This window comes from Helianthus annuus, chromosome 5 (assembly GCF_002127325.2).
Source record: "Helianthus annuus cultivar XRQ/B chromosome 5, HanXRQr2.0-SUNRISE, whole genome shotgun sequence".
Lineage (NCBI taxonomy): Eukaryota > Viridiplantae > Streptophyta > Magnoliopsida > Asterales > Asteraceae > Helianthus > Helianthus annuus.
The window spans coordinates 142,572,650-142,588,715 of record NC_035437.2 but is presented as its reverse complement, the minus strand read 5'-3'; the positions used below and the strand labels follow the sequence as shown (position 1 = coordinate 142,588,715).

The 16,066-nt window shown below is 32.8% G+C and overlaps 1 long non-coding RNA gene across 1 annotated transcript; it reads right to left on the bottom strand.

Annotated features, from left to right (window-relative positions):
* Positions 1–8,364: 8,364 nt before the first annotated feature.
* LOC110939288 lies at positions 8,365–9,451 on the bottom strand. Its single transcript, XR_002592140.2, has 2 exons — positions 9,223–9,451; positions 8,365–8,694 (listed from the first exon to the last, which is right to left on the bottom strand). It is a non-coding gene; the product is annotated as an uncharacterized LOC110939288 (long non-coding RNA).
* Positions 9,452–16,066: the final 6,615 nt, after the last annotated feature.

Here is a 16,066-nt window from a genome sequence, read left to right as displayed (position 1 = left end):
TTTATAGAATTATTATTATTATTATTATTACTATATTACTATTAGGATTATTATTATTATTATTATTATTATTATTATTATTATTATTATTATTATTATTATTATTATTATTATTATTATTATAACTATCATCATATTACTAGGATTTAACCACGTGTTTAATATTTAGCAAACATGTATAGGTTATGAGTACCAGTATGTCGAGTATCGGTCACGCGTATGTATTCGAGATTGGTAACGTATAACCCGAGTATTGTAACACGTATAAGCATGTATAAAAAATAGAATTTCATTATGACCAAAGTATCAAACGAATGCACATATCAATGTATAAGCATGTATAAACAAAAGATCAATTTCATTACGATCGAAGTCCCAGATTTACAACGGTTTGAAACGAAATACGAGATACAAAAGGAATAAGCTTCCAAAAATAGAAATACGAACAAGACTTGCTATAAATGGAAAGTACGAAAATAGCCGGGCGTTACACTTGAAAAAGAAATCAGATATGCCATGTTATCGTGTCTAAGAAAAAGGAATGAAGAGAGAATGAAGAAGAGTGTTGAAGAGATGGTGAACAATCTGAAGAAGGTTGCTAAAGAGGTTGAAACAGAAGCTGTTAAAGTTGAAGTTGTGAAAGAAGCTGTTAATGAAGAACAGCAGATTGAAAAAGAGGTGAAGAAAGAAGAAAAAGAAGAAAAGAATGAGAATTTGGATGCTGGTAATGATGGTGAGGAAGTCAGTATTGAAGAGAAGCAAGATGATGCTGATCAGATACAGACAAAAGCTGCTGAAAACACCGAGGTGCCAATCACTGAGGTAAATTCTGATTCTGAAAACTTAAAACTGATTGATCAGTGCAAGAAATGCATGGAACCGTGCAGAGCTTGTACTGAAAAAGATGAGCAATTCAGAACAAGAGATCTAGAATTCACTAAAATTGAAAACATTTTCAAAGAAAAATGCAAAGAAATACTAGAAAAAGAAAGAGTTTTTAAAGAAAATGATGAAAAACTTTCTGAAAAATGTAAAGAGATAGAAAAAGAAAATGAAGTTTGAAAGAAAATGTTTCTAAAATGATAGAAAAGTTTTCTCAAAAAGAAATTGCTTGTCAAGAAATGAAAAAGGAATACGACTCAATGAAATTATCATATCACATTACAAAAGAGTCATATAATAAAGTAAAAGACGAAATGAAATATGCTCAATCTAGAATGAATTATCTTTCTGAAACAACCAAAGAGCTTAAACGAATGTATGTTATAAAGCAAGATGTTGTTAATTCCTATATTGAGGATGTTGCTAAGTTAAAGCGACAGATTGCTGATTTAGAACAGGAAAACAACAAGTTGAAAAGTTACCATGTGTCGTCATATGTGCTTGAACAAATTTTCAATATAAAACCGGGAGATGGTGAGTCTGAGCAAAACAAGAAAGGCATTGGCTCAGAGTTTCATCAAGTTCCACCACCGGAAAAATTTGCATTTTATGATGAGGAAAAGGTCGAAAAAGCTTTCAACATGGTAGATCAATTGCCAGACAACATTGACATAACCTATTCCAAATCTGATGATTCTCATGATTCAGAGGTGGTAGGTAAAGTCGTTGAAAGTGTGTTGAAAGAAGAGTCGGTTGATACAGGTAAACCTGAATCACAGGATGAAGATGAAGGAAATCTTCATGATGGATATCTGAAAAACACAAAATCCGAGAAAAATTTGAATGATGATTCAAAGGGATTGGTTTATACCATGATTGGATCAGACAAATTATTCTTAGATGTTGTATTCCTGATTCAGAATGGGATTTCAGAAAAGGTTGATAAAGTTTTCAAAATGGTTGAGATTGAGAAGTCTGAGATTTCAAAGTTTGTTGGTAAGAGTCATAAAGGTTCGTATAACAAACCTGGTTTCAAAAAGAAAAACATGAAGGCTGGGTTGGGTTATAAGAAGAAACAGAATTGAAAGAAAAATGAAGTGCCAAATTATCAGGCTAAAATGAGTTTTGTTCAAGTAAACAGTTTAGCTGAAGAAAAAGAACTCAAAATGAGACAGTCTAATGATGAGTTCTTTGCTAAAAAGAAAAAGCAACAACCACAGGTCAAAGATGTGTCCATGAGAACATGTTTCAAATGTGATCAAAGAGGACATCTTGCACGAAAGTGTCCAAATCTAAAATCTGTGGATGTTGACCACAAGAAGATTGATTCTGAGAAACAAAAATCTGAGTATGTGAGACAAAGGTCAACCAGATTTGATTCAAAACAAACTTGGAGGTACAACATAAACAAGTTTTCTTCGAATCAAAATTGGAAATCAAACACGAACAGGTTTGATTCAAGACAGACCTGGAATTCTCACACACCCAGATTCAGAACAACACAAAGTTGGAAAACATCAGTTGATATGACAAAACCCCAAGAGTTTTGGAAACCAAAAATTGTTGTTCAAAACCAAAGTGTTCAAAAAGATTCACATTTTTACAAACGTGGTACACCGAAAGGTCAAATATGGAGTGTTAAGAAACATGTTGATTCAGTAAAAGATGAGAAAGCTGAAGTTAAAATTGAGAAAGTTTTTGTGAAAAATGATAAAGAATTTCCAGCATTGAATGAAAATTATTGTGTTGAAATGCCTAAGGTCCAACAGACCTGGGCTAAATTGTTCAAGTAATTCAATTAGTTGAATGTGTAGGTGCTCAAGAATACTGAAGATTGTGAGATTGAAAGTTGGAGCAGCCTGGCACATGAAGAGGAAGCAGAGGCTGCTGGACCCTGTGTTGGTTGAAACAGGGAGTTTATATGTTTTTCTGTACATAAATAAACAATATTTTTAAAACCCTAAAAATTTGAAAAACTAAAAACCAAAAATATGTTTGTTTTTAATTTTTGTCAAAAACAGAAATTACAAAAATATATGTTGATTGAATACGCCGAAACCCTCACGGCTGAACAAACATGATTACATTCATCAGATTGAAGAACGGTTTTCAAACTGTAAAAATCAATGTGTTGTAAATCATGGGGGTAATTACTGCTTTTAGTGTAATTCAGTGCATGATTAGCAGAACATGGATGGCGAGACAAAGCTATCAGCATCGTGTTGTCAAATTTCCTTTAATGGTTTTGCATTTTAGGGGGAGAAAAATTGTCAGAAAATACAAAAACATTAGAAAATTTGAAAAACCCAAAAACATGATAAAATTTAAAAAATTGAGTTTTTGTGTAAAAAGAGGAAATGATAGTACATCAGTAGACAGTTGTGGTATGCTAAACAATTGTAAAGAATTAATAAGCGTTAAACAGTCTCACTGATGATATGTCGATAGGTTTTTATACACTTAGTAAACTTTTTCGGGATATAAACCTAAATTCAAACACTTGCTTATTTCGTGGGGAACACTACTTGGATATATAGGTAACCCCTGAAATCTCGTTTGAAAGGTCCCTTATTCTGAGATACTAGGTCTTTATACTCAGTGATATCTGGGGTATTATTCCAGGACTTCTGCTGAATGGAAGTTCTGACCTAGTCCCCGAATAATACTTTCCGCATTGCTTGAAATATAGCGCAGCCCTCAGCATAAATGATTAAACAATAAAATTGATAATCATTGCTGTTGTAAAAAAGATCCTCTAAAGGGGACACACCGAAAAGTCGAAGCCGTCATCTCTCTGCGTATACGGAAGTATCGACCTGAGCTCTCACGGCCCTCGCATCTAACCCCTTACAGATATCATCTGTGGTATAGTCACCTGTAAGACTGAATACTGGGATCTGGATACGGGAGTATATTCAAGAGGTGGGACACATGAATGAGTTTAAGTTCTTAAAACATCTAATTCGTATCCTGAATCAGTTGAAACTTGTATGAAAATTTAAGTGAATCAGTATATCGACAATCTAAGTGAATTGTTTAATTCTTAATGTGTAATTAAGCTCAACGGTACTTGTGACTTGTCAAAAACTGATATGATCCTCTGACGCATACTCAAACAAAAATATTGTCTGTAAATATGTTTGTATATATTTCTTTACTGCTTTATATTTTCAGAAAATTCAAAAAGATTTTGTTTTCTGCTTTATTTTCGATAAACCGATGTCTGAGTTGCTGAGTTTCAAAATCTAAGTAAGCTGATTGTGTTTCTGAAAATAAAACAAGTTCATTAATTTGATACTTGAATTAAAATCAAAAAATTTCAAAAACAGTTTGTGATATCTCCAAGGTCATTAGTTTGGACTTGGACGATTAACTGTGAGGGAGTTGGATTCTTTAACACTGCCAAATCTGTAAAGATTGTTGATAGGGGGAGTGATTTAGAGAGCTGAATAGTGCCAGATTACGATTTCTGGAAAATTGAATGTTTAAAACGTTGTTACTTATAAATGTTTGAGAATTGCAGATGTTATACCAGACTACGATCCCGAAAGCCGAGTCTAAGGGGGAGTCTGAAGACGAGCTCAACGCAAAAGGAAGCATGGATTCAAGAAGCCATGTAACTATTCTAAAGGTGCTTGTATACGGAAAGCAAGGTGTCGATCCCAAAGCACGGAAGCTTGACGAAAGGGGGAGCCTGACGAAGAAAAGAGTCTATAGAAAGGAGAAGCCAAAGCTGAAAACAGATCCACGGGGATTCTGTTCAAACAAAAGAGAGTCTACGTTGATGAAAAAGTGTTAAAGCTTCAAGAAAACTCAAAGAGAGAGAGAGAAAGACAAGACGCTATGAGATTGACTGCGGCAATATCCAAGGGGGAGTCTGTTAGTGCATTTATGTCTATAGCCTTCGTCAATCCGAGCCGTAGCGAGAAACAGAAGAAAACGAGATTTATATTGTAATGTTAGAGATAGATAGTCAAATAGGCAAGGTGGCATAATTGTAATAATGAGAAATCTCATTAAAAGTCAAAGCCTATAAATAGGAGTCTTTATGTTAGATTAGAAACTTTTGCTCATTTGACATTTAGAAAGCTCTAGATCTAGAGAGAGATTCTAGAGAGAGAAAGTGATTAAAGGTGCTTGTTCCTGTTAGACTTCTAATAGAATCACGTTTATATTACATTGTGTGTGTTAGGTCGCGTTCGTGTACGGATTCCGCACGTCATACGTTCGTTTCGCAATCGTTTCGGAGTCAAAACCGGTCCTACAAAGACATTCGTTAACATTCAAATATCAATAAATAATATAAAAAAACATCACCAACTTCAGTTAAACTAAATCAGTACTTACAAAACAAAAGTACAAATATTAAAGGGACTTTCGTATAATCACACACATAGGGTTTTATAAAAATAAAGCAAAAACCGAAAATCATCATCTCTCACAACAGTTAAGCAAATCAACAACAATAAAAAATTATATGGTTGATTTATCAACCGTAATGTAGAAGACAACATAAAGAAGATGCATGCACAAATTGTCACAGAGAATGCTATCAATAACTTCATTAAAGTTAATGCAGTACTTAATCAATAAAAGTACACTAGATTACAGCAACTATTATGATCTTAACAAAGAATATGAAACGCCATTTATGAGGAATACATACTCATAACATAAAAGAATGATAAACTAACATTTATAACACAAACAATAACATCAAAGAAACAACACTTGGTTTTATAGTGTCTAATATATATTATGCAATAGACCTGTTAAGAGCTTTGATAAGAAGCTTATGTGAGAAAACTTCCGAAGGTGTTTTGTGATGTTTATGTTCAATAACGGAGTTGAAAATAATTTTAAATGAAGTTAATACAGATGCTCCATTTACACGGGTTGGATGCATTTAAGTTTTCTAAAATTTATACTTTACCCCCTTCTCTTTAAAATAATGTAATTTTAGCACATTTTACCATAAGATTGTTATGAATGATCATGTGTGTTGTTAAATTCCTAACTTATTAGGTTTGTCCTTTACGGATTGCATAAACATTCATACATTAATAAATACTCGACAACAATTTACATGATTTACACTTATGTAACATATAAAAACACAGGTAGCCTTTAGAGAATTTCCATACAAAAATTTATTAAAAACATAAATCACTATACATTGTTCTTTACGAATTGTAGGAGTATTCGTAAATTCATAAATACTCTTTTACAACAATACACATGATACACTAATATAACATTTAATAAAAACACCACGCATAATAAATTTAAAGCATTAATACTAATATCATAAGTATCATAGTTTTATAAAGCATTATAATACTTCTTACATGTTTTTCGATCTAAAAAACATCATCCAAAATCCAAAATTTATAATAAATATGAGTAAGTAGAAGATACAATTACATGTTCAAAAGTCATTAACCATGACATAACATGTGATCATAGGTTTTGTAGAACTTCTTTGTAAACTACATTAGTAGTGGTTGTACAAACTCGTTTTGCTTTATCACAAATCAAAATTTTCAACCCCTTCCTACTTTTTGCCCTAGATACAACAACATAGAGTTGGCCATGACTAAATACTGGATGTGGAAGATACAAACCAACACGTTCCAACGATTGTCCTTAATTTTATTTATTGTCATAGCAAAGTACAGTGAAAGTGGGAATTGTCTTTGACAAATCTTCACTGGTATTCTTTTATCAGAAGGTGTCATCTTCAGTCTTGAAATCAAAGTATGGTGACCTATATTAGTTCCTGTGATAATTTTTGCTTCAATCACAACTTTTTCGAGTTTCGTGACTTGTAAACGTGTACCGTTACACAATTCATTTGCATGATCAATGTTTCTGAGTAACATCACTGGAGCACCAAGTTTCAATACTAATTTATGGTTAGGTAAACCGGATAAATGAAGATTGTTAAACACGTCAGGAGAAAACACTTGAACTTTTACCCGAGTCTTATCATCATTAACTACCATAATATCATCGCTATTAGGGCCAAAGCCTTGAACTCAAGAAGAGAAGAATCATATGATGAATGATCGCACGGAGGAAGCCCTAGTTGTTGAACCCTGGAGTAGACAACATTGTGAATTCTAGAAGTGACGACATCGATAACATTGGAGGTACAAGGGTTTATAGTTTAAACTTTTATGGTTTGAATTAAAAATTAAAAAATATAGAAAAGAAACAAAATTATTAGCAAATTTGATTTAAATAATCCTAATTTTCTCTATTTGGCTGATAATAATCCCAACTCAGTTATTTTCCGATAATAATCCGAACTTTTCCACTTTTGGTCGATAATAGTCTGCGTTAAAAATAGCTTAACGAAGTTAAGTTTTTTTTCCGAATTACAAACCGGTGTTTTAGGGCTTTTGATTAGAACGAGAATACGAGTTGATTGATGTAAAATTTACATCGAAATACTGCCCCAACGACGAATACGGTGCTTCAATTCGGGTGTTTAAACTTCCAATTAACAAAAATCAAGCCGTTTGGAGCACCGTTTTGAGGTAAGTTTTACATAAATCGACTCGTATCCTCATTCTGATCAAAATCTCTAAAACATCAATTTGTAATTCGGAAAAAAACTTAACTCCGTTAAGCTATTTTTAACGGCGGATTATTATCGGCCAATAGTGGACCAGTTCGGATTGTTATCGGAAAATAACTGAGTTGAGATTATGATCAGCCAAATTGAAAAAGTTATGATTATTTAAATCCAATTTGCCAAAATATTAATAAGTTTATATATTCATGTTCAATTCTCCTATTGAGTCTTTGTCAAAATTCAGTTATACATACATAAACGAATGGACATAAATTAATGTAAATACATGAAATTAAACGTACATTCACGAACATAGATGAACGGAATAGAGGGCTTCTAGCGACACACATACGCCAACAGTCCCTTAGTGATGTATATGTTAATGATTCTCTGTTGAAAAACATGGTGTGGGTAAATAATCTACCAATTGAGATTTCTGGAGGATATCACTGACACTACTAGAAAAGAGGGTTTTTGTCATGAAACTTTTGGTCACAAAACGGTAGCAATTTCCTTGTTGTCACCATTTTGCCACTGAAAACTTGGTGACAAAAACACCCGTGTCAATTGCCCTAATGCCACCAAATAGCCACCATTTTTATATTTTGCTACCAGATTTTTGCCACAACAAAATTGGTCAAAATTATTTGCCACCGCTTCTTGTTTGCTACGGTCTGCCTTATTTGCTACCGAGTTGTGACGGATTTTTTGCCACCGTTTGATATTGCCACCATTTAGCTACCAACCATTTGCTACCCATTTGCCACTGTTTTTCATTGAAAATCGGTGGCATTTAGCACACTTGTTGAATTATTTGCTACCATTTTGCAATTGCTTGATTTTTTTTTCATAAAAGTTACATATCAATAAAATTACAAAATTATATAAAAAAAAGTCTAATAAGTTCACGAAAACCCAAAATTATATAAAACATCTATGTTTGAAAAGCATATAAAACATTCGAATAGAAATGTCAACTAAAACATCAAATAACTAAAATTATCCCAATATGATAAACATCGAATCATTCGAAACCAAGTGTTTATAGCCTATTTTTGAACTGTACTTGTTAACATAGCTTCAATTTATGACATCCTATCGAGCATAGCATCTTTATCAACCTTATCTTTTTCTTTTTCAGTCAAGAACCCCGCAATAATTCCATTTAATCTTTCTTTTTCTTCATCCTTTTCCTTAACGAGCCCCACGATAACTAAGTTCAACTTTTCAATCTACAAAACGACCAATGTATTGAATCAAGAAGTCAGAATTGACGAAAACTAATAACGGGTCAAGTTGGTTGCAAAGATAACAATATCCAACTAGTTTAATAGCCGGGCCGAGTAATGACACTACCTGCTTCTATATCTCCTGAAAGCATTGCCACCACTCGCGACATTGGCGGTCTTTGCATCGGTGAGGTTTGTGTATATATATGGCCCACTCACCTATCTAACCAGAAGAGGACCAAATTACTAACTTCACATTTAGATTATCTTTACCTTTAATTTCATGCTTTTAGTTACAATATTAAACATTTAATTTCATGCTTTCAGTCTAGACCTTAATTACAAAAGCCCAAACAATGACTGCAAAAACTCGCCTAGGGCATAGAAGAAAAAACCCTAACTAAAATTCTACCAATAAACAAACTAGGACTACAAACCACAAATACCTCCAGAAGGAAGCTTCGTGTCTACTTTACAATCAAATCCAAGTTTCAAATGAAGAAAATATTAAATTGGTGAAACAGAACAAACCTGAACTCAGCTTGAAGAAGCGAAACAATGAATCTTTGAACCTATGGTATTAGGCTTATTGAAGCAATATTGAAGAGGCTTAGTTCTTCCATCAGATCAAACGTATGGGAGTAGAGTTCTTTGAATGGCTAGACGTAGGAGAGCAGGTGAGAAGCAGGGATTAAAATTTTGGGAGGAGAGTTATTTAGTTGAAACCCTAGTTAATTGATTTTTGAAGCGCATATCCACTAAAAAAATAATCGGTTTATTTGAATTTTTGTATTGTTACCAATAAGATGGTCACAATTAACAGATCCCTTTTTATTTTTCATGCTTTTGCGTATTTTTCCCATAAATTGCCACCAAAGATAAAAAGGTGGCAAAAATTGCAACCACTTTGCTACTATATCATGATAAATACACTTATTTTCATTTCCGTGGCAAATTGGTGGCTAAATGTGCTACCATTTTTTTCGGTAGCAAATTTTGGTCACAATTGCCCAATTTTCTAGTAGTGTGACAAATCAACAATGAATAAAGTAAGAATAAAGGTGTGTCAAGGAAGAGGACGTGGCATGCGGCTAGGAACGGGAAAACCGCCCTTCATCGATACCGCCAAGAAAGTATTCGGTATGATTTTTTCTCCCCTTAAAATTGATTAGAGATTAAGGATATGGTATAATGAATCACCAATATATAAATTTCTAGATGGTTATATGTTAATTTTATAAACGAAAAGGTATACCTAATTTGGATGTATAATTAATATAATTTTATAAAAAAAGTATAAGTGGAGATAGAAGAAAACATTTTAATTAATTAATTTAAGTTGGATAACTACTTGTTTTATACAAACTTAGTATATAAACCTTACACATTGAGAAACAATAATTTATTATTTTTATTTTATAAAACGATATGTGTGGTTAATGTATGAGGAAAGATATAAACCACTAAAACAGAAATCAAAAGGTTTTTAAATTGGGGAATTGGCCTGTAATAATCTCACATAGACCTTATTGGCTATTAATAATTCCATCTCAGAATATTCCTCCCACCAGTCCCATCTTTCACCTATTTTTTCTACAATAGTCCCCCATAAAAAAAAAACTTAAAGGAGTTAAGTTTTTTCCAAATTACAAACAGATTTTTTAGGGCTTTTGATCAGAACGATGATACGAGTCCATTGATGTAAAACCTACTTCTAAATGGTGCTCCAAGTGACTTGATTTTGGTTAATTGGAAATTTAAACAACCGAATTGAAGCGTCGTTTTCATCGTTTGGACCACCTTTTCGAGGTAAGTTTTACATCAATGGACACGTATCGTCGTTCTAATCAAAAGCCCTAAAAAATTTGTTTGTAATTTGGAAAAAAGCTTAACTTCGTTAAGTTTTTTTTTAACAGGAGACTATTGTAGGAAAAATAGGTGAAATATGAGACTGGTGGAGGGAATATTCTAAGATGGAATTATTAATGGCCAATAAGATTTAGGTGAGATTATTACACGCCAATTTCCCTTTTAAATCAAATGATCAAAACCACAAACTGACCCCTTGTGGAAAGAAGACTTTATGTTGCATGAAGCAGGCAAGCAGCCATATGCAGTTGCAGTCAACGCTTGCTATTAATTCTCATTTATTGTTTTTTTCACTTATTAAAATCTCATGTAGCTTTCAGTCTACTGTTAACCCCAATGAAAGCCATGGACGTGATTACGACGAGCGATGAACAGTGAAGTCATATAAGTTGTATTGTGTTAGTAGGACCGGGTTAATTTTTTGTAAGCCTAAAGCAAACTCTAAAAGTGAAGCACTTTAGTGTTACTAAACTTGATAAAACGAATAGATCAGGTTAGGTCATAATAAGTTTGGGTAAAGAGTAAAGACCAAAGTCATTAACAAAGATAGTATCTTTAGTCTAACAACATAAAAAACGTTGGACTCAACATCATCATAGAAATGCATAATTCTGCATAAACGTATATGGGTAATAAGGCTAAGGGGTGTTGGGTTCGGAGGAATCCCATGTGGCATCGGCGTCGAAGAGGAATACCACCCCGTCATTCGGCATTTGGGGGAATCGGTGAAATCTCCCCCATCTCCCTGAGCTTTGGCTGAGTATTGTATGGTTATGATTGGAGGGAATAGGAGGAAAAAGGGGAAGTGGGAACACTACCCCCTTGATGGAGATGAAATGGGTGATGATGATATAGATCTTATGTGAAGAGTGGGGGAATATAAAACACAGGCCTCTAAAATTTTATCTTTTTTTAAAAGAATATGCAAAAAATAACCTTAAAAATGAATTAAAACTAATACCTTGTTCTAGAAATTGAATGACAATACCATTTGAATTTAATACAACTCTAACAAAGCTAGGTCACTGATGTTATTTGCGTTTAGTGAACAACTAACAATGAAAAAAAAAAATCCAAAAATTCAACTAATTGGAGGATCCAAGGATTAGAACATGTAACCTCTAGTTATCAAAGCAACATATCAACCACTAGGCCAAGCACTTTATAATGCTTTCTTTCGATTCAGCGCATATATATATATATATATATAGGGAGAAGATCATGCGAGAACCACCTCTTATTGCGAGAACTGCGAGAACCAATGTGAACACAACCAAAAATGCCTAAAAATAGCTAAAAATCACACAATTTTTTTAATACTTTTTATATAAAAATCGCTACTTTTCGAAGCCAAAAAAAAAAATTAAAAATTTAAAAAAAATAAAAAATTTTTTGGGCACTAAAAGTAGCGATTTGAGCATAAAAAATATTAAAAAAAAAAAAATTTGTAGATTTTTTTTTGATTTTTTTTTTAGATTTTTTTAGGTTTTTTGGGGGTTTAGTTTTTAGCATTTTAGCTTGGTGGTGGGGGGGGGGGTGGTTTAGGTTTTTGGGGGGTGGGGGAGGGGGAGGGGGGGTTTAGGTTTTTTTTTGGGGAGGGGGGGGGTTAGGTTTTTTTAGGGTTTTTTTTAGCTATTTTAGGTTGTGTTCACATTGGTTCTCGCGGTTCTCGCAATAAATGGAGTTCTCGCATGAGCCCCACCCTATATATATATATATATTATATTTAAAAAAATTAAGGCCCTAATATGTTTTTGACCATGGGAAAACTCTATAGTTAGACATGCTTTGTTGGGAGTACTTCAAGGATGGGTGATGTTTGGGAAGTCTTCAATCAGGTAAACAAACAAAGTCGTGAGCTCCTTGTGGGCAGAATAAAAAAAAATATTAGTTTGCATGAGGGGCTAGATGTTACGATTGGTATCAAAATCACTCATGGTTTGTTTATGATGATGAGGCAAACTCATCGTTTACATTGACTTCCAGGGGATATTTGTGACATGCTAGACAAATCTCAGAATTCACAGTGTTGTTATGTGCACATGAGAGATATCATCAGACTAACACATAAGGATTATACTCCGCCTCAAATACCGTAAATATGTTTTGAGCGTATTAGTTTTAGATGAGAGAACTCTACAGTGATGCATTCTTAGGTAGAAGTAATTCCAAGATGAACGACACCTCCTATGAATTTACACCCATGCAACAAAAATAGCAAATTGTAAGGTGCTAAATAAACAAATATTTATTGATTAGGGGATCTAGATCCTACATATTTTATGCTTTAAAGCGCTTGTCTAAGCCATGCAATAAAATACTAAATGAACCTATGGGAACAATGCTCAATTGCCTAAAAAGAAAATTATCGAATAAAACTTTTTTAAAACTATGACAATTACAATATATACACAAATCTCTTCAACGTTATGAATACTATTATTCTAATCATTTTCCTTTTTTCCTGTTGGTTTTTACTCGATTGTGGTCGTAAGAATCTGAATCTACTTTGATTATTCTTAATCATTTTGCTTTCTTAACTAAGTTTCAATGATTAATGTTGGTGATGTCATAATCCAAATTTGGCCGGTTTTAGATAAATTGACCAAAATTACGATCAGTCTCAGTCTTAATTGCATGATGATACATTGATGTGAGATTTAACGCGGAATGGAAACGAAATATTAGAATAATCTTAAAGAGAAATCAATACAGAACTCAAAATGTCAAATTCAGTGGAAATATAACTCTTAAATAGACATGACAACATAACACATTTTTAAACATAAATCTATATAACCTACCATTTATAGCGACTACCTTGACTAATTCCGTAAGCTTACCTTAGACAAGAGAAGCTGATACGAAGGCGAAGGTATGTTATTGGTTCTTATCCGCATTCAAGTTATCGGTTGCTTAGAAGTTAGAATCATTAAACGAAACTTAAAAGTTTGAAAATAATACATCTGAAAATGAAATAAAAATGAACCGGTAATTAGTGTAGGGCTCGGAATTTGAGTTAAGCCTTTAGGCTTCTTGATTTTGGACTTCTTGAAAGCCTTCTTAAAATTTTAACAAAACCCAGCCCAACAATTGGCTTTCTTTTTAATAAGCCTATTGTAGAAAGAATGGAAAAAAAAAGGAAAAAAAAAAAAAAAACAACACTTCAGTTTTGATTGTATTGATTTAGAAAAAAAAATCTAAAAACCAAAACTGATCATGTAACATACAAGGTCGAAAAATGGGCATGCTGACTAATGGGTCCGGTTTAGATGGTTGTTTATGGTTTTATCTTAATCCGTTAAATCAACGGTTTAGATGATCGTTTTTGGTTTTATGTTGACCCGTGAAGTCAACTCGGTAAAATAATTTGAAAAGTGCAATTGCAAGATAGCAATTCATTAGATACCTTTATTAATGACAATTGGAAGTTTACTGAATCGTTTGGACTCTCCCCTGGTTCTTCTCACAAGATCACCGTAAATAATTAAACTAAAAATAAGGTGTTGGTCTATTAGTAAAGGCAAAACCTTTAAACACCTTAGATGGAGGAAGGGGGGGGGGGGAGGCAAAACCTTTGTTAGTAATGGATTTATTAAATAAAGGAATTAGATGGAAATAAAGTTTTCAACATAACCTTTAGTTTGGATAAAGAAATTACGTTTGTCATTTGTAAGAATAAAAAATACTAACGCATTGATCAATTAAGCGTAGTTAACGTTAACTAGAAAAAATGAAAGATTCTACTTTGAAAAGCAAAGTCTTTTCCCTTCTAAAAATGAGGGGTTGTTTGTTTCAGCTTTTAATGGGTTTTTAATGGTTCAGACCTCTTACTGGTTCAGCACTTAATTGTTCATATTGTTTGTTTCGCAAGGAAATGTTTGAATGGTTCAGACATTTGCCTCTGAATGGTTAAATATTATACTGAGTCTGAATGGTTAGAACCTCTTATCTGAATTGGTTGGACATTTGCCTTTGAATGGTTAAATATTATACTGGCTCTTAATGGTTTGGATATCTTATTGATTCAGCACTTAATGATCAGATCTCTTACTAGTAAGCACTTACTCGTTCAGAAGTTGTCAAACAACTCCTAACTTGTCTTAATTTGGATAGAGAAAATATTAAATCCACATCATAATTGATTCAACTTTAAGTGTGCTAGAAAACTACTAAACCTTATCACATAGACATAACTATTATTATCATAGTCTTGTACAAAAATCAACTATCTGTATCAACAAATAACACTAACAGATCATAAGAATTTTATGGACTTTTGGCTTTAGGATAAAAGGTAGTGAATAAACCAATCACTCTAAGTTGGTTTTGATGAAAAATTGGTGAATAGACCAAAAACCTTGCAAACCTCAAACAAGTGACTAAGTATGCCTAAAATGATATATCATGACATTGATGAAAATCCCCTCCTTTGATAAACAACTTTTAAATACATTTTAGGACATTTATTATTACTTGAATACATTTCATTTATTGTTACTTGAATACAATATCTTTTTAAATTATGTGTTTGTTTAATCTTGGTTGTGAAATATTTGTTTTCGCGTGTTTCCGCCCGGTGGTAAAAAAGTAAAAGAAGAGATGTAATGACTTGTGAAATATTTGTTTTCACGTGTTTTCGCCTTGTGGTAAAAAAGTAAAAGTGTTGGATATAATGTTCAATTGTCGATTATAATTCAATGTTGCCGTCAAGGTACGACCCAAAGAGTTACACTTTGGGCAACGAACATTTAACGGTGTTTTAATCGTTAATCACCGGATCACGAAATAATAAGCGTAATAAAAGAAACGGGTAATTATTTAGAATAATTACGGAGAGCCAGATTAATATTATGATTAATTTGTTAATTATAATTAATATCAGATAATTAAATATGTATATCTATATTGTTAGTTATTAGATAATTAATAATAATAAGGAGAGATATTGTTTAATTATGAGATAGTTATGAAGGAGTTGTGATTAGATTACAATTCTTAATCCTTGTTTTAAAATAAAAGACACATGCATATCTTTTAATAAAAAAAGGACTTTTCATATGTTTCTCCATGACTCTCGATATGGGTTCCTAATTGTTATCATAAGGAATTTCTATTATGTGTATATATATATAGAACTGTTAATTAAAGGCTTTTTCTTTTGAGGCTTCACAAAGAAACGTTTGACCGGAGGAAGCAAGGAAGAAATATTCGGCTCTTTATCAATCCCAATATTGAATTCCAAACAGCCCCATTTAATTCATAGTTCTTTATTCTTCGATTACGCAAAAGGTAAGCAGAGCTTTGAACTTTACTTCTTTAGATTATGGTTACGTTTGAAATCATGTCAAACGAACAAATATGATTTCGTGATCAACGATCATCTAGCGAGATCGTTCGTTGAACCAAGGTGTCTTTTTGGATGTCACGATTCTTTATTTTATTTTAACCTATTTTGATTGTAATAAGATCACTGGTGGAATCGGTTTAGAACCGAACCTCGTGT